The sequence below is a fragment of the Talpa occidentalis genome, unplaced genomic scaffold, assembly GCF_014898055.3.
Source record: "Talpa occidentalis isolate TD23 unplaced genomic scaffold, MPIMG_talOcc4v2.1 talOcc4.14, whole genome shotgun sequence".
Taxonomy (NCBI): Eukaryota; Metazoa; Chordata; class Mammalia; order Eulipotyphla; family Talpidae; genus Talpa; species Talpa occidentalis.
In genome coordinates this window covers 48,144,683-48,170,223 of record NW_023601433.1, presented here as the reverse complement: position 1 = coordinate 48,170,223, position 25,541 = coordinate 48,144,683, and the positions used below count along the sequence as shown (strand labels likewise).

The 25,541-nt window shown below is 39.7% G+C and overlaps 1 long non-coding RNA gene across 1 annotated transcript; it reads left to right on the top strand.

The window, feature by feature from the left end:
• Positions 1-5,212: 5,212 nt before the first annotated feature.
• On the top strand, positions 5,213-8,105 carry LOC129145829 (uncharacterized). The gene is made up of 3 exons (XR_008551922.1): positions 5,213-5,662; positions 6,028-6,170; positions 8,077-8,105. It is a non-coding gene; the product is annotated as an uncharacterized LOC129145829 (long non-coding RNA).
• Positions 8,106-25,541: the final 17,436 nt, after the last annotated feature.

Below are 25,541 nucleotides of genomic sequence, written 5' to 3'. Positions count from 1 at the left end.
ATCCTCTTTGTTTTCTCCACCTTCCTAAGCACACTTTGCATACTGGAACCAAATTACTTCCTGTACTCAAGGTTTTTTTTTTTTTTTAAGATTTATTTATTTATACAAGAATGGGGTACAGGCCAGATGCGAGGGAGGGTGAGAAGATTCACCTGAGACAGAGTGGGGGAACAGAACAGGCAGACTGAAGAAATACACTGCTGAGGGGAGCAGCAGATGAGACAGGAGAGGTCTGCTCACCATGTGGGACCCTCCCTGGCCAGGGATTGAATTCATGCTGCAGTGGCTGCTGATAGCTTCATAGGTTGTGTCTTAACCCCTTGTGCCACCAGGAAGGCCCCAGATAATTCATTTCTAACAAATGGCAGCAATTGCTATTCATCATCAAGTTTTCTTAATTGGAAATGAACCTACAGTAAGAATAATCTTTAATTCTCTCTTTGTTCATTGACACTAAGCTTGGTGGTATTGGTTAGAAGTTTGGGTCAAATCCGAAGATAAGCTCAGCATTTGAATTCTGGCCCTGCCACTTTCTAGTTATGAGTTTTTAGCCTCTTTAAGCCTCACACTTCTCATGTGGAAGATGGATGCCATAAAAGGAATTCCCTTACAGGTTATTGCAAGCACACAAAAGAGCACACACAGAACATGGCCCAGATGCAGCAGCCAATAAATTTTAACTGTTAATCTTATAGTAGCCAAAACTTCCTTGACTGCTTTAGTCATTGTGGGTGTGAGTGTGTGTTTACCCCAGCTTCCTGATGTCCCTCCATTCTTTCTACCACAGATTTCACAGAGAACATTTGTGCAACAAAACTGAACCTCTCTGCATTGAAGCCTTCATGGGACCAAGCCAACTTGAATCCTTCACAATCACCGTAACACAATGCCTGCTGATTTAAGCTCAGCTTGGTTAGCCTGACGTGTTAGTGTTATGTGTACACCATTAGGAATAACCTTAGGGACAGGAAACATGTCAGGAATCAGAATAAGAAGTGTAAATATTGCTGGGTAAGCATCCTGCAGCAGAAGCAGATGACAGAGAGGGGCCACACTCACCCCTTTGCTGTTTCATCAGTAAGGGGGCCTTTTTCTTACCTCCCTGCTCCTGACAATCCAGGGTCACAGCAATTGTCTAAAACTATTTCTCTGTTGTTTCAGTAATCAGCAGCTTGAATTGTGCTCATCTCAGTAAGATGAGAAAAAATTCCCAACTGTAGGGTAGGCCATGGTGGCTCTGTGTGAGCACACTAATCAGGAAAACAATTTCCACCTGGGCAAAGCAGCATTCAGGACAATAAACACTATGTCATTTTCGGGCAATTAGAGATGGTTTCTCTCTTTTCTCCATGCATGTTAAATTGTGTGTATACAGCATGGGACAGAAACACTGAGTAGAAAGGAAGAAAAGAGTTCTGAGATCCTGCTTTAATTAGTTTCTTCTCTGACATTAGTTTTATCTCCTCTGTCCATTCGCCCTAAGTCCTCTCATCATTTCTTACCATGAGCAATGAACATATGTCCCTCCATTCTACTAACAGGCACCTGTCTGCACTGAGAAGCAGACCGACCCCCCACCCCCACCCCAAATGCACCCTTTCTCCTGCTGATGGAGATATTTCAGCTTCAAATTTCAATTCAGTCCCGGGGTCTGAGGCCCAATTTTGAGCACATTGGCATAGGGTGGGTTCTGGTGGTACACTTTTTAATTGCATTATCCTGGGTGATGAAAATCTTTTCATTCTTCAGGCATAAAGAACATGCTGCACAGGGCACACGCTTCCTACCGTGACTTTGAGCCAGGGCCCAGTTCCCTCCCAGTGCCACTTTGTCAGCTGTTCTAAGATCTTTTGTCATCTCAGTGCTATTAATTGCCCTTGAGCAGCACCAGGCTTTTTAATTCAGATTTTCCTAAAACAGCAGGAGGGAAAATGGAATGATTGTAAAAAGGAGTGAATGTTAATTGCTAATGTAGGTAGAGGTTTTGTTGTTGTTTAAGAATGTCCTTTGCATTTTGTAATCTTGAAATAAAGAAACAGAGATTGGATAAAAATAGCAGTCCAAGGACCTTATGGATAAGGAGAGGGAATGAACATGCTTTACTTGTTTGATTTAATCTAATTGTCACACGATCACGGTACACAAAACATCTCACTTGAGTCAGAAATACAGAAGATGTCTATGAGGGTCATACGGTGCATGTCTTGATTTCAATGACTTGAGGAAAAAGGAAACAAAAACTCAAACTGAGAACTATAAAGGAAATTTTATATAGACGACTTTAGATATTTTAAACACCATCTATATTGCTGATGACAGGTGAAACAACAAAGTATTAAAGAAATATGAGTGCCTACCCATTTAGGAGTTTGGAATTAAGAGTTGAAGAATTAGGTATTTGACTTTAAAAGAGTTGGGATAGATTTTTAGCTTCAACAGTTTAGTTAATTCATCATCTTACTACCAAGAGAAGAGTCATTGCCTTTTTTAGAAAACAGAATTATCATTTGTACCATTTCCAACTCTAAAAATGGTGTTTTGATTGTATTCATAATTGCATTCCTACACATATTTTTGTTATTAAAAGACAATGTTAAAAAACAAACTGTATTGTGGTGGATGAATTAAACATTAAATAGTAACAATATAAGTTTTTTTAAACAGTAGTAATTCAAAATCCAAGGAAGTGGGTTTTTTTTTTTTTTTTTTTTTTTTTGCTCATTGAATTCCCAATCTATTTTCTCTGCGCCCAGTCTTACCCTCAAATGAGAAGATATAAGACCCCCCTGGCTCTCACTTCTTCACACCATTTTGGAGGCTACAGTGTTTTCTCTGAGAAACCACTAGGATCTTGGCTGTGCTGCAAGCACTGTAGGAAGTCTGGTTCCACCACAGACACCTCAGAAATGGCAGGTCCCCTCACTATCATTAAATTGTGAAGTCTTTCATAATGCTTTCAAATGGCAAAAGAGGTGTATTGAAAACAAGTCCTCTTTGGGTTTACCATTTCAGTCACTCTTCTCTTTGAATGCTCTGGCATCTAAATTTCAGGGGGAGAAGGTACAGCTCCAAATTAGTAGGAACACTTTTGTGGCAGGTGCCGACTCATGTTTAAAAACCCAAAGTGCTAGGAAGTAACACTTCATAGAGGACCTCAGAGGGATATAACTTTAGATCCTCTAAACAAGAGCATATCTGATGTGAGTAGAAGTTCTTTCAAGCCGATTCCTTCTAGAAGGACCATTCAAAGGTCAACATCTTATCCAAAAAATTCCTGGCACCAAGGCATGGTATCTTCTCCCAGTGCAGTTCTTTGATGTGGTTAAAGAACTGCTTAACTCAGAGTTGCTGAATTTTGCAAGAAATGAACAACCCAAGGAGCTATTTCTCTTTTCAATCCCCTGATACTGTTAAAAATTCACACATAGTCACACACACTAGGTACCTACTCTGTAAAGGTGCAGTCCTGTGGCACTGTGGGAAATACAAAAATGTAAATACAAGGAGTCACATAGTACATTTTACCACTAACATTTAGAAGGGTTTGGATTTTGTTGTTCAACTTCTCATGCTTCTCATTGGTGGCAAATTATTTGTGCCACTAAAAACTCTAGAAAGTCAGTACCAGGTCCTTGCCACAGCCTGCCATTCAGGCTGTGGGGCAGGGGCTCCCCTGGACACCAGGATTCTATCTTGAGGATACTTGTGTCTGTTGTACAGTGATGAGAACCTGGACATGGGAGGAATGTAGTGCTGGGTTCAATTTCTAAATTTACCACTTTCCTACTAGAACTCTACACAAGTGATATGACTACTCTAAATGTCAGTTTCCTTATTATAGTAATGGAAGAATGACACCTGCATAGTAGCGCTGATTTAAAGATTAAAGTAAGATTAAAGCAGCTAGAATTGTACTTGGCACATAAGTGCTTAGTAAATGTTAGCCAGGATTGCATTATTGGACAATCTAAGACAGGGCATTGTGATTTTAGGCAGTGTCATAAATATTAGAGTGACAGTGGAGAGAGAGAGGGAGGACTATTCATAATTACCCTAGAACAAAGGCATGAACTGGGGCAGTCCCAGACCCAGACTTAGGTACCTTCACAAAATCATGTTCTGCTTTAGCATTGGTCTTGCCTGGTCCTTTTGGAAGTGTCCCCCCACCTCCTTTTTTTGTTAGGGCTGCTGTTAGTACGACCTCCCCTCCCTTCCCTCAGACAGATGACATAAAAGTCCATCCACTCCATTCTTCTCCATGTAAAGTCCAGAAGCCCTGGCTAGCAGACAGACCATCAGACCTTAAATGCTAGAATGTCCGAGAGCTAATGCAAAGGGCAAAATCATTCATGGTGTCTGGCCATTGGCTCATTACATCACAATAAGGTCCTCTTCAGTGGGGAATTCTAGCACTCCTGGCCACTCAACATGCCAGCCTCTCTCCATCAACTTGCAGCTGCTGCACCACTTAGAGCTGCAAATGACAAAGGCACTTCACTGAGGGATCAATGTCGGGTTAGAGCAGAGCCACTTGAGAGCAGCGAGAAACGAGGATGCTCTGGAGTTCAGAAATCGCTTTACAGGGAAAGATAAGTGAACATTTTGCTTGCCGAAGTTTCCACACCTGCCCAATTGTCCCCACAGAATACCCATTTTGTTTTAGAAGTTGGACTTTACTGAGAAAAAAAACCCTGCAGTTTGATTTATTTCTTTGTTCTCACTGATTGCCACACTAAATTTAATGTTTATAAGGTGAAGGAGAGAAAAATCACCTCTAACTGTTTTCCCAGATAAATTTTTGAAAACAGAAAAATTAAAATTCAATCAAACCATTGTATTTAAATTTGAAAATGTTGATTAGAAATTTTAAAATATGTTCTATTTTCTTGATTCCAGAAAGATAGCCAAACACCTACAGCTTTTCTTAATCTATACATTGCATTTTCTTCTCTATCCTCTGTGTTACTCCAACTTGAAAATGAGAGTTAATAGTGCTCACTTCACCTGCCTCACAGGAATTTCCCTGTGAATAGAAAAATAGTACTTTGCATTTTAATAGTAAAAATAGGACTTTGCTTTTTATAAAGAAAGCACTTTCTTTACCCCTTACCAACCCAGGGAGGTGGGTCAGACGAGCTACCCATAAATGTGGGTTGAGAAGATCAAACAGTACAAAAGGCTTTGTGCTTACTGATGGCGGAACTGCCAGAATGATGACTGACGAGTGACCACTGCCTGACTCATTCAGGGGGAGGAATGGGAACAGGAAAGGCCTGAACACTTCTTGGGTTACTCGATGGCATGTTCAGCCTCAGTATTTTGGCTTCCCAAAGCACTTGGGTGAACCTAGGAGATCTGTAAGGGCTGGTTGAGGAAAGAAGTGTTGGCACTGTGGCTTCATTTGCTCGTGGTTGCAAGTTCTTTCCATAGTATAAGTCTCCCCTGGAGGTAGTGAATGTTTCCAATTTTATCCCCCCTGCTCTAATTTGGCAACAGCACTGCCTTTCTTGTTATTTCCCACAGTAAGGCTTCATTGGCAGGTGTGTCCACGATTGATGAGACTGTGCAGAAGCCTGTGGAAGTGTCTACGCCTACGTCCAGTCTGGAAAGCCAACAGTAATGCATCTCCTCCCCCAGGAGGCAGGGGTGACCCAGATGCTGTGTGAGTCAGATGGCACTAACATGGCTCTCACATCTCTGAATGAACTTCAGAGGTTAAAATTCTGAAAATAAAAAGATTTAGTTAATGATCACTTGAACTTTAGATTAATATTTTAATCTAGAATTCTATTTTCTCTTTGATGCCAGCCTCTCTACACTGTGGTCACTGTTCCTATAGGTCTCTGATGTCTCTTTTAGCAGGAGTTTTGTGGTATTCTCCAAATTAGGAGCCCTTTCGGAGGTTCCTATGGCACTTTGGAAACACCCCACTGTAGTAATGCAATCACTTGCTTTCACTTATATCTCCCCCAGGCCTCTATGAGTTTTGGAAGGCAAGACTATGATCTTTTCATCTTTCTATTTCAGACACATAGCACAAGGCTAATAAATATTTTTAGAATAAATCAGTATATTTGATGAATTAATCAAGGCAGCCAAGAGAAAGTACAACTGAATGCATTCCTGGCTGGTGTGTAACACCATGAGTCATTGGTGCCATTCTGATTACGGTATGTGCCAGAGTCAAAGTGGTTAAATTTAATCCCTTACTCTCAAATTTACCCGTTTCACTTAATCATTGCACTACGAAAGCATTATCTTTCAACCAACAAACTTCAAAGACTATTTTAAAGGACATTAGAAGGATACTGTGAACATTTCATAAAATTCTTGCTTAAGGAAAGAGTTAAAGTGGTCATAAAAAAAGACTACTTTTCCTAATAATCCCTGACTTTGCTGGGCCTGTGAGCAGAAAACCGGGACACTGTTTCTGCAGACTGAAACCTCTGGTTTACATTGACAATGAGGGTATTCAAGTTGATGTGACTGCTGAAGGGTGTAAGTGGACACCAAGCTGTCAGGACATAGTGCAGAGGCTCTGGGTATGATCCATTATCAGCCAGTGCCAAATATTAATGAGCAATCTCCTGGTTTGATAACCAGTGTCTGCTGCTCTGCATTCCTAACACTCATTTTCTATCGCATTTCTGTTATTTCAGACAAGTCCCACTTTATATGATTGATCATTATTTTTGCTTTCATGAGGCTTAGGTGGGTAGAAAGAAAACCACAGCAAAACAGCATGGCAGGAAGTTTCTCTGCAAGAGATTCATGTAATACCTGTGCATTATGGCTTCTTAAAACCCAAATTCTTAAGTGTTCTGAGGTTAAAGGCTTCCTATTTGCCACAAAGTTGAAGGATGATGATTTAACTAGTATTATTTTGCAGGCACAATTTTATATTTGGTGTCTATAGATTAATGAGTGTTTAATTTTCACTGGGGAAGGTCATTATTAGTGGAGCAGATTCTGGATCCTGGCAGAACTCATTTGGGAAATGAAATTGAGGAATTATGCTCAAAATATAGAGTCTAACTCTTCCTCATAAATATTCTTGGTAGCAAGTGGGGTAAGAAGGAGACAGTCAGAATAAACCAGTTTCAGAAATAGTGTTTGGCTGTTGATACATTATTTGAGGAAAAAATAAGGATGTGATCATAACCTAACACTTACCCCCCTTATTTCCTCTACTTTTCTCTCTCTCAATAACTAGATTAATAATAGAAAGGAACTTTGAACTTAACTAACCTAGTTTCATGTTTTATTAATTTTCTTTATAATTTACTGAACACTTCAAAATGTGTGCAGCTAATGTGTTACATACTATTGTGTTCATTTTTTTAATGATGAAGGAATTCTTTTTTTAAAGATTCATTTATTTATAAAAGAACTGGGGTACAGGTCAGAGGCATGGGAGGGTGAGAGAATTCACCAGAGACAGGGCGGGGAGTGTTCATTTTACAGATGTGGACACTGACACTCAGAGATGGAATGTTACCTGCTGAAGTCACATTGCTTAGTATATGGCTGAACCAGCATTGAAACTCAGGTCTGTCTGATGCCAAAGACAACACTGAAAGAAAAATGATATTTTCTTTCTTGTTCAGAGGTTAAGGGGGAGAACATCCATGGTGTTAGAGGTCTAGTTCTAAATCACATATGTTAGTAGCACTGCTGTCATAAAAACTCAGGTCTCTGGCCCCAAAGGTCTCATTCTTCTGTACTACTGTAGCATAAAAATCTGACATGGCCATTCTATAACCATAGTTTATTTTCTGTGAAACTTGCAATTTCTTATCATTTTTTTACTTCTGAATAAGAATTATTTTTATGTAAACCTAAATAATATTTTTATAAATTTCTCTTTGTATTATCAATATATACACAAGAAGTCCCCCCTCACTTTTTATCATTTATATTAATTTCTGGTTGGAAAATATCACCACTCTAGAGATTTGCTCTAAATGACAGATGACTAAGCTACCTTAAGTGTAATCAGAATAGGCAGCACTGAGGTTACAAAAAGGTGTTGAAGGATTCTAAAATGACTGATAATATTTTGTAACATCCACACAGGTCCTGAGAGTCTGAAATTTCTGCCATTGGAAACACCTCTTTGTGTTAAGGTATCATATCATCAATAAAAACATCACCAATTAAAATGTATATGTCTTAAGATACTGTCTATAATTATCTTACTTACCGCATTGAACCATATAGTTGACAAAGAAGAGGATGGAGGGATGGGATACAGGGGACATAGGTTTTGGTGTAGGAAACAGAATTCAGGAAAAAATCAAACTAGTGGAACCCAATGCCTGGTAATAGACCGATTAGGATAATGCCCACTGGGAAACTCCAAGTTGAAGCAAGCAAATATATGAGGAATGAAGTTTGCCAGAAAAGAAAATCATACTTCATTTTTTGCTAGATAATTAATTTTAAAGAAATAATCATTTAGCTATTCCACTCATAGTAATCTACCCAAGGGATACAAAAACACTAATTCAAAAGGAAACCTGCACTCCTATTTATCACAGCATTATTTACAATAGACAAGATATGGAAACAACCTAAATGCCACAAAATATGTGGATGGATCAAGAAGTTGTGGTATATTTATACAACAGAATATTACTTAGCAGTCAAAAAAGACAAACTCAACTCATGCCATTTGTGGCAACATGAATGGAACTGGGAGGGATTATGCTAGCTGAAATTAGTCAGAAGGAAAAAGATAAATAGTGGATGGTCTCATTCATATATGGAATATTTTGAATATTGTGCCATTCAAATAAAAAAAGGAATATTCATGAATAGTTTTGGTAGTATGGCATGGTACTAAATACAAAGGTAGAAAAACTGATAAAAAAGAGAAGGGTCTAAAATAGGAGAGACAAATCCTACTGAAGATAAATCCTATGTACATGAAATCCTGATACTGTCCTAGGATATGGATCCTAGAAAGGGCAAAGTGGTGCCTATCACACATGTCCCAGAAGAATTCAGACCACATGACTTCTGAATGAAAAAGGTGGTTGACATCCAACTACAGAGCCTCTCAGTCTGCAAAAGACAATCAATTCCCCGAGTGCCAGCTTTCTGCCCATCTGCAAAGCTGGGTATCTGTCATGGCCTTCTGTGACTCTCTCTCTCTATTGCTTTTCCTGGCCTTGTTCACACTGCTCAGTGTTTACCTAGAAGGGCTTCAGATGGAAACAGGTGGCGAAGGGTCATAGATGTCATCATGCTTCAGTGTCCACATCTGCCACTGCTACACCCACCCGTTACTGAAATTTTTAACCAGTCACAACAAATAACCCTGCATTCTCATCAGATCAGTCTTCATTTATTCTAAGATGTGGATGAACACAGTTCAAACCAGAAATTAGGTCCCAAGAGTGACTTGCTGTTAAATTGGTTGGATAAGTGGCAAATGCGACAAATCAATCCTTAGTGAATTTCAAATTTGAGAATGATGGTGATTATCATTTGATGGGAAAAGAGGAAAAGGATAAGACAGAAAACCAAGTAACCTATTCCTGACCTCCTATTGTTGAGTAATCAAGGCCAATCATAGACTCTTGGTGTGAAGAAGGCTTTGCTAATCATGGTGTGCAGAAAATTGTATTTTGGCTAAGGAAAGCCTCTTTAGCACACATCTTGCCTATTGTGCAGGCTTGGGGTGGGAGGTAATTCTGCAAATAAGGAGAGGTTTTATTCACAGGAAATGAAGTGGAAGCCTCACACCCTTTCATCTTAGACTCTAGGGAACCATTTCATTTTCTTAGGTCTGCCAGGACAGGCAGTGGGCATAACCACTCCCTTCCAAAAGTGATCCTTGTCAGTTGGCCTTCATGTGGCCACCTTAGTTACTGTTTGCTCCCCTCAGAAACTGTATAGGTTTATGCTCCCCAATCACTCACAGTCCATGTGGGGAAGCTTATTCAGAAGTATTTTCCTGAGCCTGTGTTTCATTCCCAAGTAGGACACTGTATCTACGGTCTATAGGGTGTGTGCTTTTTTGAAATTCAAGCAGAGAATTTAGTTGTCTTTAACAGTGCCTCTGAAACATTGAACTCTCAAATTTACTCCATAAAATGCCAGCTCCTGAGCAGCTTCCTCTGCCTGTTGGCTCACTGCCTGTGATTCCCCACTGGCCTGCTGACATGGGCTTAGGAAAATCAAATAGAGTTTAATATCCCAATTATTATTAAAGTTTTTTTTTTTTTTTGCTAAAATCGGAATAGCAACACAAGAAATATAAAATGGCATTTTGAAGTCAAACATCTTATGAAAGTAAATACTGGACTTTGTTTTTAAGAAAGTTCGTGTCCTTGAGCACCCCTTATTTAGATAATGGAAACTGGTTGGTTCTAACCTGTACAGAATAAAAGTTGGAGAGACAAGGATAGGGTCACTTTCTTGCTTCTTTAGGTGGGGGGTTGGACTAAAGTAGGAGAGAATATCAATAAGAAAATATACAAGTTTGGGCCCAGCCTAACAAAAGCACACACCCTGCCAGTCTTCTCTCCCTGGCATCCCTGCCCAGTAACATGTGAGACAATATCCAGAAATTTAGTGTGAAATAACAACATCTATTCCCAATTATTCCTGAACCTTCACTATGGAGGGATTTCATTACCACCACGCTTTTCCTCTCTCTTCCTATCCCGTTCCTCATTCTTCCATAGGGACGAAGACTTGGCAAGAATGGCAAGCAGGCTTGAATCACAGTTTTATAGATTACATGAGGCACTGCACTCTGATTTCAAGATTTTCTTCAAAGCTATCTCCCAAATTAATTTGTAAGTTTTGACATGCCAAAGATCACGTGATATACTTCTTTGTGAATATCTTCCCAACGTTCACTCTTGCATGTAGGAGAGGTACTATTTTAGAAAATGATAGCTAACTTTTCTCTTGCTTTTCTGTGTATTACCCCAACACCAGGCAACATGGGCTGGGTAAGAAGCAAAGGGCCACACTGGCAGAGGTGCATAAGCAGTGCACCCAAGGCTCCTGGCTTTCTAGCGAGCTGAGTCTGCTGAGGGCCTGAGACACACAGTCTGGGCCAGGGGACAGATGGAAGACGTGTCACACACCCAGCAACATCTGTAGCATTGTCAATGGCTGAGAAAGGGTCAGATTTCTAGACCCTGACCAAGCTAAACAGGAATAGGTCATAAGTTCGTCAGTCACAGTGCCCAAAAATGCTGTCTGAATGTGGTCTGCACTGCCAGTCAGAGCAGAATCAGCTCCAGGTCAGAGGCTCAGTTACTCCAGTGACACAATCAGGCCAACCTCTTCCTGTGCCCTGAATAGCATCTCAGACATGAGCCAAGACACAGATGAACAACTTAAAAGACTGAGTGATTCTGCCAAAAAGAACGAGTCAAAATTCAAAAGAGTATATCAATTATTGTTTTATCCAGGATTCACACTGAACTAAAATTTTTCTAATACCTCACAGGTGGACTCCCAACTCATCAGAAGGATAAAGTCAGTTATAGATCAAAAAAAGCATCTGTAGACTCTTTACACATCCCGATAGTGATAACAGTGATTCCATTGTTTTATTTCTCCCTTTATTTACTCAAATAGTCATCAGATAAATACATGATATATGATAAAATTGTGCTATGAACTTAGAATACTGATTGAACTTGGAAGAAATGACAGATTGTTTTGATCTGTTGGAGAACTTGCTACCTAGACTTAATATCACAATAGAGAAATCTTTAAATAAGATTTTATCCTGTGCTAAGAAGATTGGGATCTGTGCTAAGGTATGCATTTGCATAGCCAAATGCTTCTAAAACACTTCATTTCTGTTACAATTGAGTTTACTCCACTTAGAATAACTGGCTTGAGGCTATTGTTGCTCACAACTTTCTCTGCAGTAGAATGGAAGATGGACTACTAAGAGATAGTAAAAGTGCAGCATGGCATTGATCAACCATTGGCTGAAATGTTTATTTAGTCATGTCTTTGTGTCAAAAATATTACAAAGCCATTTCTCAAGGTAATGGTAGAATCAGGTAGATTATGGAAACCTCGTCAAGAGAAATTATAAAATGTCTCTGATAATTGATACAAGAAGAAATGCAATTAAGAAACACAGGGGAGGGGTCTCCCCTGTGGTTGGGCTAAGCACTGTGAAGCTGTCCACAGCCTCTGCAGTACTGGTTCGATCCCCACCAGCCTCGGAGCAACCCACATGGCGAAGCAGACCTCTCTTGTCTCGCCCGCTACTTCCCTCAGCAGTGTGTTTGGTCACTCTGCCTGTTCTGTTCCCTGCTCTGTCTCTGGTGAATCCTCTCACCCTCCCGCACATCTGGCATGTACCCTGGTTCTTGTATAAATAAATAAATCTTAAAAAAAAAAAAACACAGGGGAATAATATTTTTACGAGTCTAACTAAAGAAGTGCGTACTAAAGTAAACTTGAAGAACTACTTTCATCTGAATTAGCAAAAAACAAAAACAAAAACAAATCCATCAGAAATTCAATTAAAAAGCTGTTATACAAATACTGCACTATTACTGTTGGCATTGTAAATTGGCCCATACATTTTTTTTTGTTATTTTTTTAAAAAGATTTTTTAAAATTTATTTATTTATACAAGAACCATGGTACAGGCCAGATGTGTGGGAGGGTGAGAGGATTCACCAGAGACAGAGTGGGAAACAGAACAGGTAGACTGATGACATACACTGCTGAGGGGAGCAGTGGGAGAGACAGGAGAGGTCTGCTTTGCCATGTGGGATTCTCGCCCAACCAGTTGGAATCGAACCCGCGCTGCAGAGGCTGTGGACAGCTTCACGGTGCATTGCTCAACCGCCTGCAACACCAGGGAGGCCCCTGACCCATACATTTTTTTGAGAAAGCAGTAGGACAAAGGATCGGCGGAACAACAAAGATTGTCATAAATTTTGACTTAGTAGTTTCAGACCTGAGACTTTATCCTAAGAAAATAATTTAGTACAAAGAAAAATAAAAAAACTCTATGAAGAGTTTTAACATTATCAACATGAAGGGGAAAATTGGACACAACCTGGATGTTCAACAATAGAACAATATAGGTACATTGCACAATTAAGTAACTTGCAGTCACTGAAAGACATAACAAAGAAAAATATGCAGCAATGTGTAAAATATGATGAAGTGCTACTAAAAGGAAAAGCAGAGTTTAAAATGACATTTTGGTCACTGCTATGCAAAATATGAACATGGATAATAAGTAAAAATGGTTGCAAATGTGTTGGGATGACATGATTATGGTTTTTCCCAATGTTTCTTAACATCATTACATTTCATTTTTAATGAAAAAGTGCTCATAAACAAACTCCAAAGTCTCCATCAAGTATGATACAGCCATGCATTGTCTCATAAATATCAAAATAAACAATCACATGAGTGATAGCTGCACTTCAGGGACTGGGAAATAGCTTTTAACCAAGATCTATAACGAGTATGTTGAGTGGTCTGAGGTGTGTCAGAATAGAAGCAGCATGGAGAGAAAAGTCATTGCTTCTTCCAGGAACCACATTAGCCAGCTCTGTATCACTCAGCACATCAGACACAGCTTCAGGCTTCCCAGAACTCTAGCATTCTGGTGGAACTATTCTACAGAATACATGGAAAAGCCAAACCAACCAAGCCAGACTGAAAGGTTTTTAATTAAATCTCAAGTTGAGTGTGATCTGGATTTTACACGAAACACATTTTTCCATCTATTTTTCTTCCTCAAATACTATTGCTGTTAATGTCTCTAAGATACATTCATCCTCGTTTCATTTCATTTAAATTATTTTGTGATTTTATTTTATTTTTATTTTTCTTATATAAATACCCTCTTTAAAAGACTTACAGATTATTTCCTGGGTGTTTGAAAAGGAATCTCTCAGATTCCTTCATCTAAACTTTCTCACAAAAAAGCCCCTGATCTGATTTTCTGATTCAGATTAAGAGAGAGAAGGCCAGGAAGCTGAACCACCCCTTTGTTTTTTCTCAGCGCATTTGATCCCAAGATTTCCTGAGAGGAGAGACAGTACAAACCATGTATGCAGCCAGCAGAGAGCCACCGGTTTTTTATGTTGCTCCAATTTCCTCAGGAGACTCTCCTGGGTGTGATGTCTCCACTTTCCACAAGTAACATGGGGACAATGATTCCACTATTTTAACAAATAGATGGTACCAAAAGTCCTCCGATTGCATTTTATAAAACCTCTCCACAAGGAGGATTTTCCCTGGTATTGACTCTGAGCCTCCAAGACCCAAGGTAACTTTTTCTCTCCCCAGTGTAATGTTGTACAACTTAATATCCTACAGATTTCTTCATCCCCTCAAGAGTGCATGTGAGCAGAGAGGAAAGAAAGTTGCATCCTTTGATCTCTTGCTCATTAGTCAAAATGAACAGTTTTCCTTCTAAGGGCTTTTCTCTGCTTCTCTGTTACTAAATAATGGGCCCAAATATAATACAGTTGTCACATTTGATGTATTAATGGGACATTGAAATTACACTAAAAATTCATAACCACTAAACTTACATCATCTTCTATATTTTGCCTACTGACAATCATGTGAAAATCCCAAGGATGTCAGATAGTATGTCTTTTATTAGGCCCGGGCATGATTCTTCCTGTGGATGTGCACCCTACTTGGAGAAGAGCAGAATTTCAAAATTGCATAGCAAAGGCTGTATCAAATGTACCATTTGCTACAAAAAAGCATCACATGATCTGAACATTTCTTGAGCCCCCCAAACCAGGTCAATATTGTTGTCATACTAAAAATCCCAAAGTATGGAAAATCATTGTCATTTTCAGATCAATGTTCATTTGCTTAACTATAGAATAGGAAAAAAAATCAGTATATCTTTTCACTCTGTTCCTTATAAAGTACCCACATCTGTTTTCTTTAACAATTTAAAACATAAACCACATTAGAAACTACCATAAAATTCTAACTTAACTCATCTACATCAGAATATACATATACATCAGAATAAAAGGTCTGTAACTTTCTAGGGGACCTAATGTAGACAAGGAGAGGAAAAGTACAATAATAACCAGGGAAGGAATTCTGCCATTCTAGTCCTTTCCATACAATGTGGCTTACATTGGCTTTTAAGTACCTCTCAAAGGGTCCAGGTTACTAAGCATGCCTGAAAACAGCCGTATCTGGAGCATCCTATGAAACTTTGTTCTTCATAAAACATTTCCTTCTCAAATTCACAGCTACTTATCTATGTCTATGATTCCTTGGTGACTGAGAAGAAATTTTAGCACTTGTACTGTTTTGTATCAAGACCAAATAAAATGAACAAGTATAGCATTTTCAGCCAGAGCCCCGTGAGGATCTTTCATTCTGTGACCTCCACTTCATCACCAATATGTTCAGAAAGAAGTTCCTATACAGTTCAAATAGGATTCTTAATCTTTAAATAAGTAATAATCATAATGATTTCTTTTGAAAAGGCTGTCATCTTATCACTGTGCTGGAATGCTAAAATTATTATTCTCCTCCATCTGTAGAGTCAGAAGTTCAAAAGCAACAGTGGCTGTTCGCAATGGATTTTATTGGCTATGATTTCATCATCAAAGTTCAAATACTGCTTTTGATTTGTTCCTCTGCATTTACCTCTTTTCTACAATATGTAACATCACAATTTTTTCTCTGCATCTTTTCTTTTCTTTTAAGGTATTGAAAATCATCTCCCTTCTAGTTCCATCTCTAAGTTCTCTTTTTTAGCTGCTGTATCTCTTTAGATGTTCCAAAAAGCAAAATCAACCAAATCTCTTAGGAAACGTCAGCGTTATAGTAACAGAACAGAGGACAATCTTTCTCACAGTGTTGTTTATTACTCTCACTGCATGATAAAAATGTTTAATACTATAACCCTGTGTAAAATAGAATTTTGGAAAAATTCAGTTCTCCAGGCGAAGAGGAGCAGGCAAGGAGATGAGAGATAAACATCGCATCAGAACTTAAAGACTCTCAGATTAGAGATGGGTGGTCCAATAAAATTACCAAATTTCAAACTAAAAGAGAAGTCTTCTGAAAAATGTACACTATGGAATGCTACTTAGTGATAAAAAGAGAATTCTTGTCATTTGTGGCAACATGGGTAAAACTGGAGGGGATGATGCTAGTGAAATAAATCAGAAGGAGAAAGATAAAAATCAAATGCTTTTACTCATGTGGAATATAAGGAAACAAAATAAAGGAACAGGTGAAACTAAAACAAAACAAATTCTAGAAATAGGACTGCAAAGTTGAGGCTACTAGAGGGAGTGGTTATGGGGTGAGGGGTAAACGTGAGAAGGGGCTCAGTGGATTATGGTAGAGGATTATGGGTGCTTTGGTGGAGAGTGTGGTGGTAGTCACATAAATCATACACAGTGTTTTTAACTGATGTTGCCTCAATTAAAAAAAAGTTTCAGAAATAAAAAAGAGAAATCTTTGCTAGTTATGACAAGAAAACTTCAAATACTGCTCCTCAGGGAAGACAGAGCTACGATTAAAGTCACATCATGATCAGTAGAATCAACCCAGATGCTAACTTTCAGACCCAGTAAAGAAGTTTAGTTCTGACAACTGCTAATGTAATTACTCATAAGGGAGCATAGTAATAATTGCGCTACTCAAGATCCTTGGGGGTATAGTTTAAAATTACCTGCCATAAGCCAGAAATTTCTTCATGCTTTCTTGCTTTAACCTTTAAAATGTTTTATGACTTGTGCTTTCCACCCCATACTAGATTCATGTTTATTTTAATATAAAACTAATGTTTCAAATTGTCATTTGTTTATCCGTGGTACACTAGTGGCATATAAGTGCTGCAATTTAATAAATACCAAGCTTTCACCCTGCGCAAACTACTTGGAAACCTTGTTAAAATGCAGATTATGATTCTTAAATTTAGAGTGGGTCCCAGATTCTGTGTATCTAAAAGACTTGCAGGTTATTCCTATGCTGCTGGTAACAAGAAGGCTCTAGAGAGTGAATTGCAGAGTGTGATCTGTGATTGGCAACTTCAGTGTCTCCTGGGAACTTGCTGGAAATGCAGACTCTTCTCCGCCCTCTCTATTTAGATCTGAGTCACAAATTCTGGGGGTGGAATTCTGTTTTCTAACAAGCCCTCTGGGACATTATGATAGATTAGTTGAAGCTTAGGTCAGCCAACAGTAGGCATGATAGGTGTTTAGGTCCTTAGAAACCTGTGATACGGAGAGACCTGTAAGATCCATGCAGGTGACTTCAAGCCAAGAAAAAAATTCCCTGGACCTTATTATTCAAGAGACTCAGAATCAGAGCTAAAGGACAGTTGCAACACAAATATATTGCACAGTGAAGACTCAGAGGGGATTACTTAGAGATGTATCTAGAGAGGAGAAGAGGAAGCAGGTTCTAAGAGGAAATGAAATTCCACCAGAACAACTTCTATCCACATGAGGCTTGAACTTTAGATATCTGAGTTCAGCATTCAAGCTAAAGATGTCAAGGGTGGAAGGGGATGGGAACTAGTCCCGCTGAAGGCATGCACCATCAGATTGAAATTAACCCCAGACACAGAACATTCATTTCTAACATGTTAGCAGTTCCTGTTGCTTTATGTACTTTATAGTCTTCATCTGTTTCCTAAGGAAAATTCCCATCTTGTCCTTTATTGTCTTCCAAAGAATTTGGATGAACTTCTGTTTCTAATTGGGAAAAAGATATGTCCAAGTCCAGAATAAAATAAGTATACAGAAAGTACCAAAGATTAGGATTGGGAGATCCACAGCCCCCAGTGGGTTAATGTGGTGGTAGGGGCATCAGGAAAACTCTGAGGCCGCCTCCAAAGCCAGCTGCACCCCATACTCCTCTCCTGCCTGAAAATACTCTCACACAGACTCTTTGCTGCTGAAACTGAGTCACTTCATTATAAGAAAAACCTGGACTCTCCTTCAGTCTGGGCCAAAATCCAAGCTTGGCGTCCCAATATGAACTTGATGTTGGTGTTCATGAATGAGATGCTTTCCGTAGAGTAGCCGCTGGTGATTTTATCATCACAGCCTATACCAAAGAGTAAGTGAGAGAGAGATTGCTCCAGCAAAGGATTAATGGTTGCTTTTTACTCTTTTTGATGATGTATTTCCTAAATTGTCAGGGAAAGTCTTTCAGTCATTAGCAGACTGTATAGTGAGAGCTTGGGGGGCTACCAGTTGCCTGTCTTCCCCCAAGTCCTGGAGAGACGGTTTGCTGATGTACCCCCCTCTTCCTCTGCCCAGTCCACGGGCTGTCCTCTCTCCTCGGGAGGTGGTCACCAGCTCTGTCCTACCAGCAAACCTAGACAGTCTGCTGCACTGCATGAATAGGCCTGGCCTTAGGAGGAGCGCTGGAGGGGTCCAGGCCATAGAGAATAGGTCAGGTGGTTCTAGGTGCCCAAGAGCTACAAGGATCAGGGGCTTTATTCTTGTCCCACTTCTCTATCTTATTTTCATTTTTTTTACTGATGGGGTCTACTCCCTGCCATCCAGAGCAACACAGGAAGGTCCCACTGAGGATTGCCCCAGGAAGATATGGAAATGAAAGGAAGAACCAATTCAGAAAAAAAATGTTTCTGAGATCCTTGCATTTTTTAATAATATGAAAAGTCCTTTCTGCAGGAACTCCCAGCTATCTAAGATTTGACCAGGAGTTTAGTTGCTCAAGATGTGACCTCAGACCCGCACACTGCAGACCACCCAGTTCCCAGGGATGCCAGGCAGAAGCCAACGTTGATTTGGTTACTGAGAGACACGGCCTTCAGTTATAATAAGGAACTTTATTGAAGCCTGATTCAGACACCCAAAGGAGCTAGCCTAGTTTGTCAAATAAAAATATCAGGTAGATAAAACTTGAACTATAGAATTCATTTCTTTGTTGTATTTTCAAAAGAAAAACTCACTAAGCAGAAAAGAAGATATGATTCCTAATAATCACACTGTGATGCATAATATTTATTGAACAATTGCTAAAGGAAAAGCATTGTGCTAGGTGCTTAAGGTACATAATAAACTACATAATATAATTCAATGTCACAAGGTACTACATGGCAGAGGTGGAGACAGGATATAGAGATTACCTGAATGTCACTTCCACTGGAATGAAAGCACTGACACCAATTCATTTTCCATTTTGCGGTACCCCACCACACCACCAGAATGAGTTTCTGATTAGCAGGGATAGGACTGATGCCTGTTCCCTGGCTATGATGTTGAAAGGAGAAGCTTCTCTGCTGGGGAAGGATCATGCAAAAGCATAGTTGTTTTTCTAGCCAGATGGCAGAGCTCCTGATCTGTATCACCAGGGCCATACCTGGTGGTAAAGAGAGAACTCTCCAGGGCAAATCAGAGTACTGGTAAAAAGGCAAAAAACTGGGTGCTCAGTAAAGGAGAACTGCGTACTTCAGAAACACCAAGGCAGACTCAAAGAGGTTAAATACATTGTCCAAGTTCACATGACTATAAATGTTCCCCAAGGACAAGAAGATCCCTCTAGTTCAGTGTAGATTCTATTACTTGAAAATTTGAAACTATTTTGAAGTTACTGCATAGAAAACTAAAGGAACATCAATGTGTTTTAAGAGCCAAACTGATTAATTTCAACACCACCAACCCCTGCCTTATTAAGCCATAGAATACAGGGCCTCCCTGGTGGCGCAGGCAGTTGAGCGCAGCGCTGTGAAGCTGTCCGCAGCCTCTGCATTGCCGGTTCGATCCCCGCTGGCCTCAGAGCAACCCACATGGTGAGCAGACCTCTGCTGTCTCGCCTGCTGCTCTCCTCAGCAGTGTATTTTGTCAGTCTGCCTGTTCTGTACCCTGCTCTGTCTCTGATGAATCCTCTCACCCTCCCGCTCATATGGCCTGTACCCTGGCTCTTGTATAAATAATAAATAAATAAATAAATAAATAAATAAATAAATAAATAAATAAACTATAGAATACTTCAGCTAAGCCAGTACTGAAAATGATAAGCTTGTATGAAGAAGGTAACAAGTGAATAAATGATAGTGAATACTTTGAAAGACTCACAGAGGTCTGGGTTTAAGACCCACCTCTGCTACATGGCACTTTGCCAGTTTGAATTATAATACGTAGTTATTATACCAAGCACTAGCATGGTGCTTTTCCCTTAGTAATTGCTCAATAAATGTTATGCATGGTAATGTGACTATTTGGAAACATATTTCTATTTGGATGAATGAGCTTTACTTTTGAAAATACAGCAATCAAAGCTGATCCTGGGCCTCCCCGGTGGCGCAGCGCTTGAGCGCTGGGTTGCGAAGCTGCCCGCGGCCTCTGCGGCGCTGGTTCGATCCCCGGCTGCTCCCCTGCTACCAGAGGAGGGTCCCACATGGCGCGCAGACCTCTCCTACCGCCCGCTGCTCCCCTCAGCAGTGTACTTCGGTTCTTCTGCCTGCTCTGCTCCCTGCTCTGGCTCTGGTGAATTCTCTCACCCTCCCGCGCTTCTGACTGTACCCAGTGCATGTATAAACAAAACAGACAAACAAACAAATAAATAAATAACTAAAAACATGCCTCTACAAAAAAAAAAAAAAAGCTGATCCTTATGACTTCATAACAACACGTCTATCTCAGTTTCTGTTGGTTAGGACTGCAGGACAATTTCAATGGGAACCCCTAGCGCAGGCTCTCTCAGGTGGTAACTGTGGAGCTGTCAGCTGGGGCTGTGGTCCTGTCAGAATCAACGAGGGAGAATCTGCTTCCCAATTCACTCACATGGCTGTTGGCAGGCATCAGGGGCTTGCTGTCTGTTGTCTGGAAATCAGTCATGCTCTCAATCGGGCAGTTTACAACATGGCAGCTGGCTTCCCCCAAGCAAAGTTGGGGAGAGAAGAAATGGGGGGAGAGGACCAGCAAGTTGGAACTCACTGTCTTTATGTAACCTAATGTCAGAAGGAAGAACTCATTACTTTTGCCATATTTTGTTTATTAGAAGTGAGTCAAAAGATTTCATATATACTCAAAGGAGAGGTATACAAGGGAATAAATATAGGAAGAGATTTACTAGGCATATATTGAAATTTCAAATAAGCTGTCCTGTTGATAGCACAATTCAGAACTCTGTCTCAAATAGAAAATACAAACCCTGATTGAGGAACTCCAAACTATTCAATGACAAATAACTTGTAATATGTGTTAGTAGAGACATAAAACCATGAATATTTTTGATAAAACTTGTTTTTTCAGTGAAAATGTGAAGAGGCCATCAAAGGTCTATGGCAGTGAAGAGTATAACCAAAATCTGAGCATATGCTGTAACTTTCAAGGTTCACACAGAGCCTAGGATTTGGAGTAGACTCTACTCCATAGAACTCTACCCCAATGTTAAGTCTCTACAAAATGGAAGCTTCTAGTGGAGAAACAGCACATGCTGTAGGCTGGATAAATTCATACACATGTGATAGGACACTTAATCCTAAAGAGTCTGTAACTTGGCTATTTTCACCGTTGTCTCCTTTCGCAAACACAATATGGGAGCGATTTTTCTATGATGTTGGAGAGTCCATGTTCTTTCATGGTTGCAATACTGAACAATTCTTAAAAATGGGTATGTATGGTCAGTAACTGTATTCAGTACATTCAATACATTAATTTTTTTTTGTTTTTTCACTTTAAGTTATAGTTATTGAAGAGTAAATGTCCCATTGTCCAACCCAGGGAGACTGGTGCTCTTTAGAAGGCAACCTTTTAAAAATGCCTTATACCACTAGCACCATTACCATCCCTTCCTTAATTCCTTCCATCATGTCCTATTGCTGATGTTTATCCTTCGTGATCTCCCAAACCATGGTAACACACAAATGAGAGAGAATTACATTATATTTATTTTGGTTCTACTTTTCTCAATTTAGATGATTCAGGATGGAAGTTTTCTTCATGTATTCAACAACAACAACAACAACAACAATCACTTAAAAATCTCCCATCTAAAAAGCTCTCAGTGAGAAGTATCTGCTTTTGTTTAAGGTTTGGACTCATTAGTTTTAAATTAGAATTAATGTTTATAGTAGGCATTCATGGCAGAAAACTATCTTGGTAAAATACTAAATGGTAAAATAAATACAGACATGCTATATGGTATGCCTAGTGCACTGTGTAGTACATCACATATCTGTTTCTTGGGAATTACACATGATTAAAGACAATGGTTTTTTCATAAACTATACTGTGCCAAGCTCTTATTTCCTGCAGATGTGAATGGTCCACATGCATGAATGCCACATTTGAATGTAAATCTCATAGATTACGGGATGATGCTGGATCACAGTGGTATATCCAGAAGACACTCAGTTGGTTGGACATTTTCTAATAGTTTTGATTTTATCAAAAGCAAAATCAAAGCTATTTTCAGTGCAAAACCAAATTCTAAACAACACCCACTAGAATTAGGAAAGCAACATTTCATCAGAAAATCACCTGCAGAATTTAGAATGCAATTTAGAATTACTAATTGGTGTGTTAAATGGATGTATTCACAAAGTGCTGAGGGGATGAGTCAACACTTCTGAAAGAACCTTAATTTTAGGATTTCTTGAGTGAGTGCTCCAAATTATAAGCCTACCTATACATTAGTGCATGCGTTAGAAAAGTCAGTTCACCCAGACATTTGTTGTGTGCATAATTTTGAAAAGAATAAATACTACTTTGGAAATTGCTCTGGTTCATTTTGCCAAAAGAAACACCCTTTCTGGGCACAAAGCCATTAGATATTTGCCCTGCTTTCTTTGTGACAGTGGGACCCTGAAAGATTGTTTGCAATTTTATCAAAGAATTCATTGAACCAGAGGGTAGTCAGGGAGAACATGTTGGCTATTAAAATTTAGAAGGTGGGATCTGAGATTCCTTAAAAGAAAATTACCTTTTTGTTATTTATTTAAATTTGAATTCTATCATTTCACTAACCATACAACTGTCACTTCTTATCTGTTTTTATTTGGGTTACTGCTACAGTCCCCTAAATGTTCTCATTTCCTTCAGCCTCACTCAGTATAGTGGGTCCAGCACACAGCAGCCTGCAAAAACTTTGAGAGTTGCTCAAACAGCTGAGTCTGGAGGTAAGAGAGATCAATCCAACCATCCAGGTATGTTTGTACCTGAGTACAAGCCTCTGACCTCTCCAAGATGGGAAGGGAGGGACATAGTCAATTCACCATTGCAAAACCTGTTGGTGTCCTCGTGAAAGAGCACCATGTTAGGGGCTCAATATTGGTGTCTGTTGCTGATTCAAATTGGGTGGCTCACAAGTCGACATGCAAAAGTAGCAGCAACGAGCTAAACCTTGTGCAATTGGCATTCATACTGTTAGTGATAGTCTGTCTCTAGCACTGTGGCCACATCTTGGGCCTGTCACAAGGGTTCTGGGTGACTGACAACAAAACTGGCAAAAGTTAAGTGGCCAAATGATGTTTACTTTTTCAGTGCCCTTTCTGTGATAGGTAGATGCTTTCTGGCAGGCATTAATGTATGATACAAACATCTTCACAGTTGTGCTCACTCTGATTTGTCCATCCTCATTCCTCTCTTCCAGAACTCCTTGCTCCATTCTCTCAGACCTTTGCCTTTCAGGTCACTACCTAGTAATCTGTATGTATTCTTGCCTCAGCAATGTCATATTAACTGCTCTTGGAAACATGATATTAATTTTGATGAAGTCTAATTTTCCCTTTCTATTGTCATTTAATCAGAATGAATACAGGCTCTATTTTTAGCTTGCACTCACTTCCTGAGCCAACATATCTACACACTGACTTTGAACATTTTCCTTTCCTTGAGCTGGTCATATAGGGGAGATACACAGTGCAACTGCAGTGGGTCACATGGCAATGTGGATTACTTGCTTATGCAAATGACACGTGTCACGTGCAAATGACATGTGCCCTCAGGTACCTGATCATGCTCCTCCATTTCCATGTTACAATGAACTTTCTAGACACATTAACTTTAGGACTTCAAGGAAGGTCTGAGAGAAATCCTACTCACATGGGAAGTTCTAGATTCATGGTCACTTGGTATTCCATAGTTAAATGCACCATCTTTACAGGGCCCAGTAGTGTACCAGGGATTATTTTCCAAAGCAAGTCATTCGCTATAAAGATGTCCTGACTTTACTCCAGAACCACAGAGACCATGATGTGATTCCTGCTGAGCTAATCATCAGTTCCACACCTGTATCAACTTTTCTCTACCAATTCTCCTAGACCACTGAATCTGCTTGATGAGATGATCCCAGCAGCAGGGCTGTGTGCATGGCCTGGACCTGATGCAGTATTCTTTCCTGCTCTGGGTGCTACTCAAAGTTTGTCCTCTTTGTTACTGGTTCATAGACTGTGGATTTTTTTCTAGATGTGAATGTGTCAGTCAGACCCAAAGAGACCCTCTAGGCACCTTGTTTCTTTGTGAAAGATTCTTGATGTTGTAATTTGTGTTTTTCTTTTGAAAGGGGTATCCCAGAATTTCCCTAGCAATGGACCCCTAAGGCTTCATTGAATTGTCCATTGAATCCTCAGAGGGTTCTTCTCCCACCCTCCAGGGCACAGGTGACTCACCCAGGCCCACAGGGTACTGCTGCCTCTTGCTTACCCAGTGTCAGCAGCAAAAAGTGGACATGCTAGTGCGGTTTGCAGAACATGTGGATGGTTCATACTTCTTCTACTATATCATGACTGGGAACAGGCGGGTTAATGGTCCTGAAGAAAAATTGAATGAATCACTCTACTCATGTGAACATGAAGTTTCTGATCCCTTTTCCATATTAGAATACAAAGAATATATCTTCCAAACCAATGGTTGTATCCCCTATATCTGAGACCTTATTAATCTTAGTTAAGTCTTTGGTAGTTAAAGTCATTTTCTAGGATGTGTTTATTTTTTCTGTGGGGGTGAGAAGGGGGAAATAAATTGAGATATGATAGGGACACCCACCCTACAACTTTTAGGTCACCTCTACCATGCCACAGTATTAGAGAATCCCATTGGGACTTCATCACTATAACAAATCTTATCCCATAGATCAGAGACAAAAAGTAGGGTTACTCTGTTAACTATATCAACTCTAACTTTGTGTCAGAAATGAGGATGATATTAGGCAGCTCCAGGGGGAGCCTACCTTGAGATGAAATTTAGCCAGGACTCAATATATCATTATCTGGTGCCCTCTGGTCCCACCCTAGTGGACTATCATAATGCTTTGAGTCTCTGGATGTCAATATGAACTCAGACTTAATTCTCAAAATTTCTGTTTTTTCCCCTTTCCACAGTGTGTGGTAAACTGAATAACAGGCTACAGGTCTCTTGAGGAAGAAATAGGGAACTGTCACAAAATACATGAATCAGGATGTTATAGATTTTTAGAATCTGGCCACCTCTTAGGTAAAAAGGCTCTGAAGCTGAAAACTGGCTCAGATGTCTGTTGATTGAGCAAGAAATGATTTATTAATGGGGCAACTTTTGCCAGACTTTCATTCCTTCATTCTTAATTTTTTCTTC